The following is a 16677-nucleotide window of genomic DNA, read 5'->3' as shown; positions in this document are numbered from 1 at the left end:
GCCTCGTCACGGATCTGATCAACACGTCCAGCGGCGGTTCTCTCTGCTCGGCGGGTCAATCAGGCACCGGTTCTGCTCACAGCGATCCAGATCTCTGGTTCTGCTCACAGCGGTCTGGCTCTGCGGTTCCGGCAAAAGTTCTTGGCAAAGAATTCAAACAGCTTGCCCGGCTGTTGAATAGTTTGTTTAGGTTTGCTGGATTCTGAAGGCCTGCTGAGAATACTTTTGCTTGCAGTGGGCCTTCTAGGTTCAAAGTTCTGTAGTCTATGGGTCCCTGGTTCTGGTCTCTGTCTGGATGGGATGTCGGCCGTCAAAATGCTCCGCAGAAATGGAAAATGAATCTCTCTACCTGTCCCAGCAGTCTCTTTTTATGTGTTTTGGAAGTGGGTGTGTGCGTGGCATAACTGAGCCTGCCCCTCTCTACTTGTCATTGGCCCAATTCTCCCCTCTCCCATGATTGGGGGAAGGAAATGGATTGTCATCATGATGAGGTCTGTTTATGGGTCAGAGGATCCTCCCCTGGTCAATTTGCCCACAAATCTATATTTGATTCAAATACATATTTCCCAGATACACAATTTGTTGAAATTACATGTACACATTATATATTCCTTATGGTCCATGCTTGTCCGCCTCTGATCTTCCTGGGGGCTTGCATTCAAAAATGACATTTTGCACTTTTTGACTGGTTTACCAATATCGGACATTTACCAAAAGTTACACACATGTGCGCAAGGAGTATGGACATTAATTGATGAAGTGTCAGATTTTTAACATGCAGACATTTGGAGTAAGACCCTATTTTCCGCTAGCAGCCCCCCAGCATACACCCCAGTGTCCTAACACCTCTTAAAACGTGCACAGAAAAATCACAAGAATAATGATATTACTTATATAATTCTGACAAGTCCGTACTATGAATTATCCATCTTTTTAAAATTATGCTCTGGCCCAGATGGGTGTGGTTTAGGTTCCAAAGCACATGGGGGAAGCTTCTGTCTGCCCCCGCCTCCAGCTCGGGTGGCTCCCAGAGGCACTTCTCCTCCTACTTCTCCCAAGAGGAAGCCACTTTACGCCCCCCCCCCAATATAACATTTGCCTGAGTCCAGGACAAGGCTTTGTTCAACCTCCTGCAGGTGCCCCTCCCCTAATCTAATCAGAGAGGTGTCAACTCCTTTTGGTGGGGAAGCAGGATGCAGCTAGGCCTGGGAAGAATGGCTGAGCAGGTTTCTCCTGTCGGGGGTAGATGTCAGGCAGAATTCAGCTAAATGTCACTTTAGTTCCTAGTTTGAATTAAACTTACAATTTTTACATATACATTAAACAATTACTTCCTTCAAGTCATTTCAGAATATAGTTTTACATTGTGTCCACCTCTTAGCAAGTCTTTCCTTGGCCTGGTTTGGGTTCCTCTGTTCAGTTTTACACAAAAGTCTGGTGGTTTTAAAACGCCGGCGTTCTGATAGTAGTGAGTACCGGTATTGCATCCATTTTTGGGATCTGTCTTGAATTACTGCATTTCAATAGAGTGGTCTTTGGCTTGATAGTATAGGACCCTTGCTTAACATTGTTTTGATGGCATCCTTACAGTAAAGTGGTGATGTGGAACCCCCCACAAGAACGTTGTATCTTTGGAGTGGTCTTGTGCCAACTGCGCAGTTCTCCTGGATTCTGGCGTGAATGTGGGCGGTGATAGCTCATCCCCGCATCCACCCAGTCTATTGATTTAGTTTGTTCTGGGATAGAATAATGGGCGGCGACAGCTCATCCCCACATCTACCCAGTCTAAGGATTCAACATGGGTCAAAACCCTTGACATGTGGTACAGCAATGTTTTATACCTAGCATGGGTCTCAAGTGCCAAGGAACACCAATGTATCAATGCTCTGTTGGTTTAAGAAGGATCGGGAGTTCATGAAATTGATATGACTCGTCTGTAACATTCCAGCATTCCTTGCGATGAACTGTGCTTTTATTGAAAGGGTCTCCTTTATTTTCGTTAATCTAGAGAATGTAATCATCTGACATATATTAATATAGTGCTAACTGTAGGCTTGGGGTCTCTCCTTCTCTCTCACTCACCCTCGCTGCCATCTACAGGCGCCCTAGCCCTATCCCGGTCTTCCTCTCTAAATGGGCCGACCTCACATCCTCCCTCTTGAACTCTACTTCCAATCTCCTCCTCGGCGACTTCAAAATCCACCTCGACTCTCCTGAATCAGCCACTTCACGGTTCCGTGACCTCTTTGACTCCCTCTCTTTCACTATTCTTCCTTCTGATCTGAACCACTCAGCTGGACATACTCTGAATGCCCTCTTCTCTGGAAACATCCTTATTACTAATCCAGTCCCCACACCCCTCTCCTGGTCCAACCACTCTCTCCTCTCCTCCCACCTGGGAACCCTTTGTCCTCTTACAGAGCTGCCTTCCACTCTGCCAGCCTCCTTCGCCGTCATTTGACCGATGAAGCAAGTGTCAGACGCTGCTTTTGCCTCCACTTTCATTCCTCCTCCCACCACTGCTTCGGACTCTTCCTTTGAATCTGTCCTCCCTACCTTCACATCTCCATCTCTAACACTCTCGATATGTTTGCCCCCATCATAAGGATCTGGCAGAAGCCTGCGTTCAAGTGCAATGGCTGGTATGAATCCAATATAGCTTCCTTGAAACGTAAGTGGAGAGTTGCTGAACGGACGTTTCAGACATCACGCTCATCCTCTGACAAACTGGCCTGTCGCCTGCACCCGAGGCAAAATGGTTTTTCTATCCACTCCAAGAAAAGGGCCCACATCCAAGCCTGCATCTCTGGAGCAAATAACATGGATGAACTTTTCAATATTTGCAAGGAGCTCGCCAATCCAACTGCAGTCTACACCCCTCTCCTTCACTCCCAGGCCCTCGGCACCGCATTGGACTCCATTTCACATCTAAAACTCAGGACAACCTTTGGCTTCCCTCCCTCCCCCGCAGTCTCCTCCCTCCTGCCCTTGGCACCTGATGAGGTCTCTAGAGTCGTCTGATCTATGAAGGTCTCTTTCAAACGGGTGCTCCCCTGCTCTTATAGAACCATTAAGGACAGGCTCTCCTCTCTTGCCCTGCCTCTTGCCGACTTCTGTAACCACTCCTTCGCCACTGGCTCTTTCCCTCTATCCTTCAAGCTCTCCCTTGTGCAACCTCTCTTAAAAAAGCTGTCTGCTGGCCTCTCCTACCTGGCTACCAATCCCCCTATCTCCACTACCACCTTCCTGGGTAAACTCTTGGAGAAGTTGGTCCTCTCCCAATCAACCCTTCATACTGAACTCGTTGGTTTCCTCCATGACCATGAATCTGTATTCCGGGCATCTAGAGACACAGAAACTGCTCTCCTGAAAACTCATGAAAACATGCTTGCAAATCTGGACTCTAACTCTCCTGCTGTTCGTAGTCTCTTTGATCTCTCCTCTGCCTTTGACACTATCAACCATGCTATCCTCTTAAAAAGTTAATCCCCATTCCCTTAGAGTCCTATTGCCCTCTATGGGTGTGGGGAAACAGGAGTTACGGCACCGTTAGCAACAGGGTTGGTGCTCCCATGACAAGTCTGCCTACCATGGCCGCTGTGACTGGCAAGGTCAGACCTGTTGGGCACAGCTACTTCTGCAGGCAGACTTGTAGTTTGCCGGTCCGGAAACAAGGGTGTTGGACCGGCAACATTGCAATGAGGCCCAATGTCTTATTTGCTGAAAACTCCCATATAGCTTTCTCATTATGCATACTGAGGAATTGTGTGGCGAATTATACATATGAGTCAACTCGGTCTAATATTGTGTTTTTGAAAGGCCAGCTTCTACAGGGGCAATTCTTTTTCCTTCTAAAATACATAACGTTTGCTTGAAACATATTTATGACTAAGTTGTGTTGCGCTGAATACACCAGAAGGGCATTTAAAGATCTTTTTGACCGTATAGGATTGTGCTCTAGCAACCCAATGGGGCTCATTACGAGTCCGGCGGTAACCGTACCTGAGATTCCGGCAGGTTACCGCCAAACTCGTATTACCATTCCGCCTCCGTGATTCCCGGAATTACCGGGCATTATGACCCCTGTAACCCAGGAATTCCGGAGGTGGAATTCGGTAAATCCCCATTCCCATTGAGTCCCATAGGAGTATCACAAAGTATCACATCTACTATCCTCGTGTTTCCCTAGATGGTGGGTGCAGAGGGTCTCCCAGATGTCCTACAATATTATAGAGCCTCTCAATTGGGAGTTTTAGTCGATCAAATGCATAATGGTCAGGATAAGCAGTGAGCTCTCACAAAGGATTATGTATTAACCCAAGTTACACTGGGAGAATGCCTTTGGGTACCGGTATGAAATCTCCTTTTATTTGTACAGACTTGCTGAGCGATTGAGGTACTGTATGACCATTGGAGAGGGGAAATGCCAGACACTAGTGCATGTCATCCTCCCATTTAGGAGCATTTGGGAAGCATTTGGGTGATCCCACTCTCCAGTGCTATACCTGACCCCCTGTGTTCTCAGGATTGGTATGAAGTCAGGCTGGAATGAACTAGTCTGATGTGGAGAAATAGGCAATGTATAGAGCTGTGGCAGCTGGAATCGAAACCTGGCATGGGTCATCTCTCAGTGTTTTAATATGAATAGCTGAACGAGGAACTAATAGAAGACAAATAGTGCCAGGTTTAGCAGAAAACACATATCATTAGAGAGAGTGCTCCTCATGCTCACAGGATGCAGAGGTCTCATATGCAGTGCCCAGAGGGCATTGATTTTCAATCTTGTCCAGGAGTGTCTCAAAACCAGGAAACAGTCACAAGGGGCACAAGGTGGGCACTTGCAATTGTGTTAAATGTGGTTACTGGCTAATAAAGTGCTAATACCTTCCAGTACTAAATTCATGCCATTAGGCTACTACATTGTGGCACTACCCTCTGTGCTGTCCAGGATGTTTCCAAGCACATTTTCCTTATGCTTGAGAGGGCGTGGACTGATAAGAACTTACTGGTATGTGTGCTGGAGTTATGGGTATGCATGGACATACTGGGCGATGGTCTTGTCTTCTATTATGGAACTGAAAGAGGTCCCCAGACTGCTAGTTCAAATTATGATAATGATTGGGCTTCGGCTAAAGTATACCTCTAATTGCTACTGGCACCAGCCACCCATCCTGGTGCCTATGGAAGATATGGTGTCTGCAGGCCATTGATTCCTCCTTCCCGCACTCCCGTGTGTGCTGCAGCAGTCTAGTCTTTTCCCTTCCCCAGCAGTGCCAGCCTTCATCAATGCCGCGTGACTTTCTCATGGCGCGTTGCAACCGCTTCTTTCCACTTTGGGTAAGACGCTGTTTCTTACGTGCGCGCTTTGCTCTCTCCCCCCTTGCCTGTACTTCTTTTACCCTCGCGAAAGCTTGCTTTCCTTTGGACTCCTGCCTATCAGTGCTCCCATCCTTCCTTCCTTGGGTTCCCGTCTGTTTTCCCTGGCTTCCTGCTGGCTTCTTTAAATCCTGCTGGAGTTCACCTTTGCCTCTCATTTCCTTTGTTCTGGTGGAGACTCTCTATTCCCGCAACGTACCTACATTTGAAAATAACGTGGGATTCTCTTCCGCTTCTCATCGCTCCTGCTGTCACCTACCGTGAGTGCTTGCTAAGGGAATCTACCTACAAAAACATACATTCGGGATTCGGCTGCAATTCTCCAAGAACACGCATCTCTTTGGAGAAGGGTTTTTTGTTAAGCTTTTCGGTGTTGTATGCTATCCTGCCTCCCATGGTAGCTTGTGGGAGGCAGTGTTCGGCAATCTTCGGAGTCACACCCACTTGATGGCTACAGCCACACATGCAGCCCGAAATGAAAAGCTAATGTCATAGCCCACCCTCTTACATTTCTGTTCCTGGGATTGGCCAGTGATCTGTGTAGCTCCACCCCTGTCCTTGAGTTCCCGTGTCCATCATTTAAGCAGTTCTTATATTTTCTTCTTTTGTACGGCCGCAGTGTTGTCATGTCCGCTTATTATATTATAAGTGACTTTGGGGGGGCGTGGCTAGGAAGCCATGTGAAAGGACGTTTCTGTACGGGGCTCCCGAAGATCCGTACATTATCCGACTGAAAACCGTGCAAGGACCGATGTAATTTGGCTGAGACTGATATGACTGCGTACATGAATCTCAGGTGAACGTGTGGACACGTTTCGATACGGGCCTGCACCGTGAGAGCGCAACAAGAAGCTAAAAGAAGACCTGGAGGCGAGAGTGCGATGAACGAGAAAATGGCCGCCGCCGCCTAACGAAGGAACAAAGGGGTGATTGATCTGGGCGCCTGACGGTCGCACTGGAGCGTGGCGGTGGTGAAGGTGCATGACTCGGGTGCATCGTGGTCATTAAAGACACCCAGTCCTGTGAGGCCGACGGCGCGGACCTGGGAAGGGAGCAGGGCCTGGCCGAAGATACTTTGTAACCGGAGCGTGCGGTGTGACCTGGAACTGTGCCCCGGGCCCTTCATGGCCTAAAGTGCGCCTCAAAGGGTGAGACGCGACCTGGCTTAGCTAGGTAATAGACAAGATGGCCGGGGGAGCCGGAGGACAAAGGAACTTTGTGTCAGAGATGTGGCGATAACGATGGGGCACCCGAAGAGCGCACTGTGACACCCTGCCCTAGATCCGAGCGGGGATAGAAGGACGGGAGACATGTCTAACAAGCCCCTGAGAGCGAAGACCAAACAGCACACGCTCGACGAATACGCTTAGACGCCTCCCGGCCCAGACGGAGCCAAAAGCAAAGATAAAACGCAAGCCAAGGAAATGGCCGCCAGGGGTGCGAACCAGGAGGTCCTCGCTGCGATCGCAGACCTGAAAGCGACCTGGGAGACCAAGCTCCAGCTCGCTGTGGCTGAACTGAAGACCGCAATGGAACTCCAGGTTGGGGCAGTGCAGGAGGACGTGAACCTCCTAAGGCAGGACGTGCGTACTCTGGCAGAGCGCACGGAGACTTTGGAGAAAGAAATGGGCCCTACCGCGGTGGACTGCGCTGTGCATAAGCGTGAACTCCATGCCCTGGTGCAACGCATGGGCAATTTGGAGAGTAGGGCGGAGGAGGCAGAAGGACGCGCCCGGAGGAATAACATCCGTATCGTGGGCCTGCCGGAGGGAACTGAGGGCCATAATCCAACGGAATTTATCGAAAACATGCTACTGCAGGAGATCACGGGAGGCACCCTGTCACAGGGTTTTGCGGTTGAGAGAGCGCACAGGGCCTTAACTAGGAAGCCGCCGCCGGGAAACCCGCCCAGGCCAGTGATAGCCAAGATCCTTAATTACCGGGACCGAGAAAGGATTCTTGAACACTTCCGCAAGGGAGGCACAATACAACGAGGAGCGGCGAACATAACTGCCTATCCCGATTACACCCTGCAGGTACAGCGCAGTCATATGAACTTTGGATCGGTGAAGAGGAGATTGCGGGAAGCGGGGCTTAAATACATGTTGCTCTATCCGGCCAAACTGAAGGTTTTCTTTCAGGGCAAGCTGCTGTTCTTTGTCACCCCGGAGGATGCTATGGAGTGGTTGGATGCACAAAACTGCCCTCAGGAGTCAGATGTTCAGACGGCCGGTGGAAAATAAAAGACGAGATAAGTAACGCTGTAGGCCCGGTCGGGTCACTAACATTGGGACTTGAATATAGTCATTGAACTCGCTGGAGAACATACGTGCGTCAATGGTTATGAAACGTGGTCCGTGAGCACGCACATGGTTGCGAAGTAGAGGAGCCTCCAGAAGCCGCTCTTTACACCCCTTTTTGTGTTTAGTTTAGTCACTGTTAGTGGGGTGACACCCTGTCGGGTTCTCTATTTGGGTTTTCCAAGGAGGACCGAACACAGGGATGCCTGAGATCCACGGATGGAGCTGGGCAGTTGTTTGGGGTAGGGGTTTGGGGGGGTGTTTTAGTTTTTGTATGAGCCTGGGGGTGAAACCGGGATTGGGTGTTCGCAAAGTGGGGAGGGATTGCCTCGGATGGGGGGAGGAAACTACTGATAGGCCATGGGAGACCTCAGGATATTAACGTGGAACGTTAGAGGGCTTAACAGTTATCTTAAGCGAAATAAAGTCATGTTGTATCTTAGGAGGCAGAAGATAGACGTAGCCCTGCTACAGGAGACACATCTAAAGCGAGAGAAACTGGAGCTGGTAGGGAGGAAGTGGAAGGGAACAGTGGTAGGATCAACGTACTCCGCCTATGCCAGAGGAGTGCTGGTGTGGGTGGCGCCACACGTCCCATTTAAGCTAATTGAGGAGGTTGTGGAGGAGGATGGGAGGTTGGTTATGGTGAGGGGGCTGGTAGAGAACAAAGTAGTGTGCATTGTAAACACATACGCGCCTAACCAGGAAACGGCGACATATTTTAGGACGCTGTGCACCAAGCTCAGTGTCGGGATGGGGGGAACGGTGATATGGGGTGGCGACTTTAATTGCGTGTTGAATCCCAGGGAGGATAGGTCGGATGACAAGATGGCTAAGCCCAGTCCGGCGGCTAAGGTATTGCAGACGCTGCTGGCGGATTTTGGCCTGGTAGATGTGTGGAGAGCGAAACACCCGGGCGTGAGGCAATACTCGCACTATTCGGCTCCGCATCTACTGCACACGAGGCTTGATTACTTCTTCGCTACGCCAGACATAGTCGCGGAGTGCGACCATATAGACTACAGGGCGAGAGTCCTCTCTGACCACTCGCCCCTGGTCATGCGATGGCAGCTGTATTCCCCACGAGCGCGTATACCAACATGGCGCCTCAGGGCAGAGGCGCTCAAGGACCCTGCCTTCAGAGAGGATATGAGGGAAGAGATAACTGCTTATTTTGAGGTGAATAAAGGGAGCGTTAAGTCGGCTGGCACCTTATGGGAGGCCTTTAAGGTGGTAATGCGGGGGATCGCCATTGCGAAGTGTAAGGGATTGATGGGGGGAGTCCTGGCGGATCTGCATAGAGCTGAGACTGAGCTGGAGGAGGAGTTGAAAGGTGGTGGGACAGATGCGGAGGCGGTCTCCAAATTGCAACAGGAGTGTGCGGAATATTGGGATAGGCTCTGTAATTTGAACTATAGAAAGTATATTGAGAGACTGCATGCGGGGGGAGATAAAACGGGCCGACTCTTAGCTTGGCTGTACAAGAGCGAGACCCCACGATCCCCGATCAGATTGGTAACCAATGAAAAGGGGGAGGAGGTAGACACCCAAGAAGGCGTGAACAGGGCATTCGTGGAATACTATAAGGTCTTATACGAAGATTGCGAAGGTGGCAGCCAGGAGGAGATAGACGAAGTGCTGGAAGATGTAGGCTTGCCTAAGGTCAGCGATGAGGAGCGAGAGGAGCTGGATGCTCCGATCACCCTGGAAGAGTTGAAGGAGATTGTGAGACAGTTGCCCACTAGCAAGGCCCCAGGGGCAGATGGGTTCCCCAGTGAATTTTATAAAGTGTATGCGGAGGAAGTGCTCCCGCCCATGCTGGAAATGCGTACGAGATGGGACGGTTGCCGGAGTCACTTAGGGAGGCGATTATAATACCGCTCCCCAAGCCAAATAAACCGGGACATGATTGTGGCTCCTACAGGCCCCTGTCGATGCTGAACCAAGATAGCAAGATCCTGACAGCGGTCCTGGCTACTAGAATGCGTAGAGTGATCAGCAAGTTGATCCACCCTGACCAGACGGGCTATGTCCCTAATAGGAACATTAGTCATAACCACAGACGCCTCCACAGGGTGGTCGAGTGGGGTTGCAGTGATGACGGCGAAATGGAGATAGTGGCATTGGACGCGGTTAAAGCGTTCGACTCTGTTCGGTGGCCTTGGCTGCTGGCGGCTCTGAGATGGTACGGGATGGGACCAGGTTACGTTAGGTGGGCCGAGATGTTATACAGTGCACCACTAGCCAGGGCCCACACGGGTGCAGTGGTGTCAGAGAGATGGCAGTTGGGCAGAGGCACTAGGCAGGGGTGCCCCTGGTCCCCAATGTTGCACATCCTGGCCCTGGAACCCTTAGCGATTTACCTCCGGCAGCAATATGACCCGGTCGGCATCGATGTAAGAGGAGAGTGTCACCTTATATCCCTGTATGCAGATGATATGCTGCTATACCTAAGATACCCAGAAGAAAATTTGCAGTATGTCTTAGAGGTGATGGGGAGGTATGCCTGGTTGTCCGGTATAGCGGTAAACCCCCAGAAATCCACTCTATTTCCGCTAGGGGGCTATGTGGGGACTCCGGTAGAGAGGTTGCCAGTGTTGCAGATCCCGTGGGCGACGAGATCCTTTAGATATTTGGGAATTGACGTGTATCACACGACTGTGGAAGAGCACAAGCATAACACTGAACTTGCTGTGGGGAAGGTCGAGAAATGCATGAGGTTCTGGGAAAGATTGCCACTAGCGATGATGGGCTGGGGAGCTATGCTTAAAATGGTGGTACTGCCCAGGCTTCTGCATTATTTTAACATCCCTTACATGATTCCTAAGAAGTTTTTTGTGAGGCTACATAGTGTTTGCAGAGAATTCCTGTGGCACGGCACGCGCAACAGAGTTGCACTGTGGAAGCTGCAGAACTTCTACGAGAAGGGCGGAGTCAAACTGCCGAACTTTGAGGCATATTATGTGGCAGCGCAGCTACAATATGTGTCCAGGTGGCTCTCTGACGACGAGACCCCTGAACACAGGCTGTTTGGGAGGGATTGCTCCCCTTTTTATCTGCGAGAGGTGATCTGGGTGACTAATGCATGCATGAGGGAGCGGCCTAGAATGCTAGCTTTGGGACGGAACATGTGGAAACGGGCCTGCCGGATGATGGGTAACCCTTTGCCGTGTGTGTTGCAGTTCCCATTGGTCGCACTGGCGAAGGGAGATGGGCAGCTCAGAGTAATCATCCGGATATACTGGGAGTCAGTGGGGTTGGTCACCATGGGAGATATTTGGCAGGATGGGACCATTTGGAGTTCGAAGAATTAGAGGCAGGGTCGGGATTGCACAGGGGTCAATATATGACATATCACAGGATAGTGCAGGAGATCCGGAATAGGTGGCCCGAAACTACCCTGGCCGATGAACCGGACGCCACGGTGGAGATATTATATGACACATCGGAGGGCGGGCATGAGGTCTCTAGGTTGTACGAGATGTTGATGACGAAGGTTGGGAGCGATTTAGTGCACTTGAGACTGGAATGGGAAACGGAGATGGGGGCCCCGATGGCAGATGGGTTGTGGGAGCGAGCCCTGGGGTATCATAAAAAAGTATCGAGAAACGCCAGGTTTAAGCAAATACAGCTTTATATAACGCACAGGGCATACATGACCCCCTTGAGAATATCCAAATTTCGGGATGTTGGACGCCAGGCGTGCCCCAAGTGTGACGAGGAGAATGCAGACATGATACACATGTTCTGGGCGTGCCCAGTAATTGCAGGCTATTGGGGTGAAGTGGCGCAGAAGCTGGCAGGAAAGGGTGTCACGCTCAAAGTGGATTCAGCCTGGGCCTGCTTACTGGGGGGATATCCCAGAGCGCGTAAACTTAGACATGTCGAGAAATTGAAAGATTTGGCTTATGTGCTTGCTAAACGTAGGATTGCTATGGGATGGAAGGAGTGCCATAAGCCACGAATGGAGGTCGGGTGGAGTGATCTCCAAAAATGGGCGGAGGCCGAGACGGCTGTGTGGCGGGATACCAGTATTGCAGGGGAAGAGGAGGAACTATGCTCCCTCGCGGCATGGAAACTGTTGATAGCTGAACTGTTTGGAACGGGGTCGGCTCCAATTGAATCTGAGAGCGATGACGCCCCCCCGTTCACAGCGGATACCGATGGCGAACACCATACAGGCTCATGGGGGGGAGGGATGGGGATTGCAGTGCTTTTTGTTGTTAAATGTGTTTATTTATGTTCAGTTGTATTGTCGTTTGGTTTATATATAAAATAAAAATATATTTAAAAAAAAAAATATATATATTATAAGTGACTTTGGGCTTGTTTTTGCCCAAAGTCGCTTATAATATTAACAGGTTGCTTGTCGCGGTTTTTGTCCGCGTTGTTCCTTAATTGTGTGCTTATTGTTCCGCTTGTTTGCCAGTCTGTCTGACTTGGCCTCATTTACAAAAAAGAAAAATGAATATGAAAGGCGAACATGCCGTCCTGCCGTAAGCAGTTATGCACAGGCTGTGAGGCTCGGGCTGATTGCCTTCCTGATGTGAAGCCCCATGCAGCGTCCTGGACGGGGCTGTCTGCAGCCCCTTAACGACCTGCAAGTACTCCTTTCTTTTGCATTGATGGGCTCTTTCAATATGAGAGACCCTTTGAAGACGCATTACCTAGCCAAGAGGTAAACACGGGGTATTTACAGCATTTAGTATTTAGTCATGATGGAAACAAGCATAGATAATGACAATAGTTTAGGGTTTTGTGTAGGCATGGGAAAGGCCCTTGGTAGGCACTGCTGTCTTTAGTTGTATGAACGGCACCAGGTGCAAAATGATGCAAGTACCTGGGCATCTAATGGCAGTGCCTGGCAAATGCCTGATAAGTTTGCAAAAGCCAAAAACTGTTAACATGACTTCACTGAAGGACACACACAGTGCTTTTAACTTGATTGGCTGAATGCAGACCAGGTTAAGACATTTCTATTACACCAGTAGCATTTACAGCTCAAATTAATTCAGGATTGAGTGCAAAGTTTAATGTTAAGGCTTGATTAAAGAGAGCTCAAAGAGTTCCCATGAGAAGGTGTTTTGGGCGGGGAGGGGCATGAACAGGGTTGGGGATTAGCATGGCAATGAACAGTCAATGGGTGGGCTAGTGATTTACTAGAGGAGTAAGTCATGAGGGAGCCAATGACCAGAGGGGTGAAGGACTATATGAACCAAGGACCAGATGACAGCAATCAACCAGGTTTCCCAATACCAGAAGGACGACAGTGGGGGAGCCATGTCACGCTTGTCGCCATGAGCTAGTCCCTTTTCCCGTTGCATACTGGTCCTTGTAGGCCCATACTTATAATGGGAAGAAATAAAATACCAGTCCTAGCATTTAATAGGAAATGCCTGGACTGGCTCAGTGTCATGAAGTACATGGGGCTACTTGGCAGGTACCTGCAATGGAGCCAAGGACCAGAGGTGAGCGACGAATCAAGGACCAGGGCAGCCAAGGATCCAAAAAGCCAATAATGTTGCTTTTATAAGTCGCACACATACAAAAAATTAAAACAGACACCAATTGTTAGAAAATAACAATTTTAATAAATGCTTTTTGTTAACATATGTTTGAGCTCTCTGTATGTATTCTTTGCGTTATAGTTATTTTTCAACTTCTGAGACCTTTCCACCTTATTTTAGAGGTGCGCTTGTTTTTGCAGCTTATTTGGTTGGGAGTCAGCTTGTTTTGGGCTTGTTTTAAAGGAACATTCAGCTTATTTTTACCTTCTGACCTGGCAACACTGAGCGGCGGTGGAGAGAGGAAGGGGAGACTGGGAAAGAGGGGGTTTGAAGAAATTAAGTCGCATGGAGTAGAACCGAGCTCTACACTGCGGGGCTGTGGTGGGAATACAGGAGCTCGAAGCACACATGGGACTGAGCAGGAACAAAGGAGGGACCCTTCTGCACCGACACAACGAAAGCACAGTATTTGAAAGGCTACCGAGGATTACAAAAGCCCTGTACAGTGGTTTAATTGCTGGGATCAAAAAATAATAAAAATCACATAAATGAAAAACATTTTGACTTTTCTGTTTCATGACACCAACGTAACATTGTTTACTCCCCCATGTACGTAGACACATTAACACGGAAGAATGCCATATTAATAGAGGGCTAATCACCATATTGCTGAAACGAAGCACCTGAATGTTTTATGGAAATGCTTAACTCAAGGTGGTCTGTTTTGGGGGCTTCGTGCATGGACAACATTGTGTGATGAATGTCAACTTAACTATTTCATAACTTGTGTGTTTTATCACTGTTCTATAGCCAAAACATTAATGTAAAGAAATATTATACCAAGCAAAAGGAGTGTTTAGCGAACAATGGGTTCACACCTGTCTGCATCAGGCGTGCCTGTAAATAAGTGAACACAAGGTAGGCTGCAGTCTTGTGGCAGGATGGATGCCATACTCCCACTTGTCATGAATCCTCCTTGCATGTTAATTCCACTCTCTTTATCACGGAGAATGGTCATCATGGTTTCCACAGTTATGTTGCCTGTTTGAAAACCATTATAACGCACTTCAGCAAGGCAGTTTCTAATACATTTGGTGCCCAGAGTGAAACACTAGGAATACACCCCCCACATCCCATCCCGCGCCCCAGCCCCACCGCACCCCATGCGCCAGCCCCACCGCATCCCGCGTCCCAGCCCCACCGCAACCCGCGCCCCAGCCCACTCCCAAACTACACCATTAAGGGACTCCTACCCAAAGTCAAACAGTCCGTTACACAAGGAATGAATTGCCATTTGCAACAGTGGGTCACTTTTTCATTGGTGCCCAAGACAATTGTATGCTCTAGTCCCACTTAGGCTGCAGATAATGAGGACTGGGCACACCAAGAGAACATGAATATGGCACAGGATGCAGTATATGCAACCATCAAAGAACACAAGATGCTGAAGGGGGTTTGGAGGCAATCTAAGCCAAAAGGGCAATGACAAGGAGACACCCGAACACAATAAACAATCACTTTAAAATTCTTTCAACGGGAATCAAGTGTATGCTTTGATACAGTAAAGTCTGACTGTTGACTTGTTATAAGGAGACATGGAACCGGATTATTTATTTATTCATGCAATGTTTGTCGGGTACCTATTTATTTATGCAATGTTTGTCGGATATAGGTATCCGACAAACATTGCATAAATAAATAATCTGTGTCCATGTACCCGACAAACATTGCATAAATAAATAAATGAACTGGGTCATGGCTTAAAGAATATTTACTCAGCAACACTGATCAAAACTATTATCAGCATAATGAAGTAACTCATCACCAGTGCCATGGAAGTGGTTTAAAGTGGAATTGATATCAAGTTTGGAAAAGAAGCAGCATGAAAGAAATAGCGCCGCTTTAAACTATTATTTTGGGAGAGGCAAAGCTGCCTACAGTGCACGCCCACGCCCCACACTACCTCCCCTCCCAACACAATGTCAGCACGAAACCATTCAGTGACTAATGGCCCACCATTAGCAGTTTCCTGCCTGCATTGTGATGGGAGGAGCTGGTTTTAGCTGCAGGGCGACCTGAAGTGTTTTAATTGTTGTGCTTATGCCCCCACCCCAAGTGGCGCAAAAGTGGTCAGAGGAAGCCTCTGACTTCTGTAATGTTACGTAGTACTTGTGACATTACAGTCGGAAGGGGCAGCGCCAGTACCTGACCCACAGAACTGTCCCCACGGCAATGCGCCGCCCCACAAACTGGGGAATTTTATCCCCTCCAGAGGCTCCAGTGTAGCGGGGTAATTGCGAACCCCCCTGGCGGTTGCGCCCCGGGCAGCTGCCCGCCTCGCCCGTGCCAAGAAACGGGCCTGCACCTCAGGGTTAAGAATTTCTCCCAGTGCATGGATTAGCATTCTTTTTTATTTATTTTTCCATTTGTGCTTTGGTTTCCAACAAACCTTGCACACGAACATGAATATTTAAAAGTCTCCTATGCACAATTCGACAAACAATACAGGCCATAAATATAAACCATCTCCCCAGATAATACAAAATCATACACAAATATAAACTAGTCAAGTCACACAGCATTCTTGTTGCAGCTCAATTAAGCCTACACATTTCAGAATATCAGAACAATTAAATATCGGTTAAGTATAAAAGCAAAATTCTATAACTTTTTTCCCAAACCTTTTATTCAAACAAGGATGCGAGACATACATAGACAGTCAAATATGGCTGAATGCATAATGCACAACATTCCCGGGTTTGTTGTTCAAATATTCTGCGCTCATGCAATTAGCAAAACACCCTGAAAGCGCACAGAGGGCAGACAGGGTGGGTAAAGGGGAAGGTAGACCATGAATTAGAGCAAGGATCAATAATTGCTACAATAGTACAACAAGTAATGATAAAAAAAGATAAGGAGAGACAAACCTACTATTGCTAGTGAGTGCATTGAACGTGCAAGTGTAGAGGGGGAAATCAAGGTGCAACACAGTAATAGCATGCGTGAGTGCAAGGGCTTGACAGGTGTGTCTCAATTGAAGAAAATGATCCAGTGCATGCGTAACAACATCCATTCGGTACACCAATACGAAAATCACTACATGTACCAGAATGCACCCAACCAAAGTGACAAATAGAAGCACAAACACAGTCAAGAAAACCCACACCACCTGATGCAAAGACAGAGAATAGATATGCTCCCACCCACATACCACCATTGGCCTGCACGCCAATTACCCAGGTCCCCTGCCTGTTAGAAGTGCACAATCACATATGCTTCGGATTGGAATTTTAAATGATTCAGAGTACATATCTATGATTTAGTGCCACGGACATAATAGTATTATTGCATTGTAACACAATAATAACACATACATCAGTTCCCTTTGTGTGAGTTGTACTGAAAGGGTCAGAGGTCATGTTGGCTGCTGCAAAATGGGCCAATTCATGGTCTCCTGTCATGTGAGCCTAGGATGGAAATAGAGTTCAGCTTGG

At 48.5% G+C, this 16677-nt stretch overlaps 1 long non-coding RNA gene across 1 annotated transcript in view; it reads left to right on the top strand.

The window, feature by feature from the left end:
- Nucleotides 1-5291: 5291 nt before the first annotated feature.
- The window catches only part of LOC138510949 (uncharacterized), a 55428-nt gene continuing 44042 nt past the window's right edge, over nucleotides 5292-16677 (top strand). Inside the window, exon 1 of the long non-coding RNA XR_011280490.1 lies at nucleotides 5292-5337. This is a non-coding gene — a long non-coding RNA (uncharacterized lncRNA). The remainder of the gene's footprint in view (nucleotides 5338-16677) is intronic.

This window comes from Ambystoma mexicanum, chromosome 6p (genome assembly GCF_040938575.1).
Source record: "Ambystoma mexicanum isolate Mex_15411 chromosome 6p, UKY_AmexF1_1, whole genome shotgun sequence".
Lineage (NCBI taxonomy): Eukaryota > Metazoa > Chordata > Amphibia > Caudata > Ambystomatidae > Ambystoma > Ambystoma mexicanum.
The sequence above is the reverse complement of the archived record's forward strand: the minus strand, read 5'-3'. Positions and strand labels throughout refer to the sequence as shown.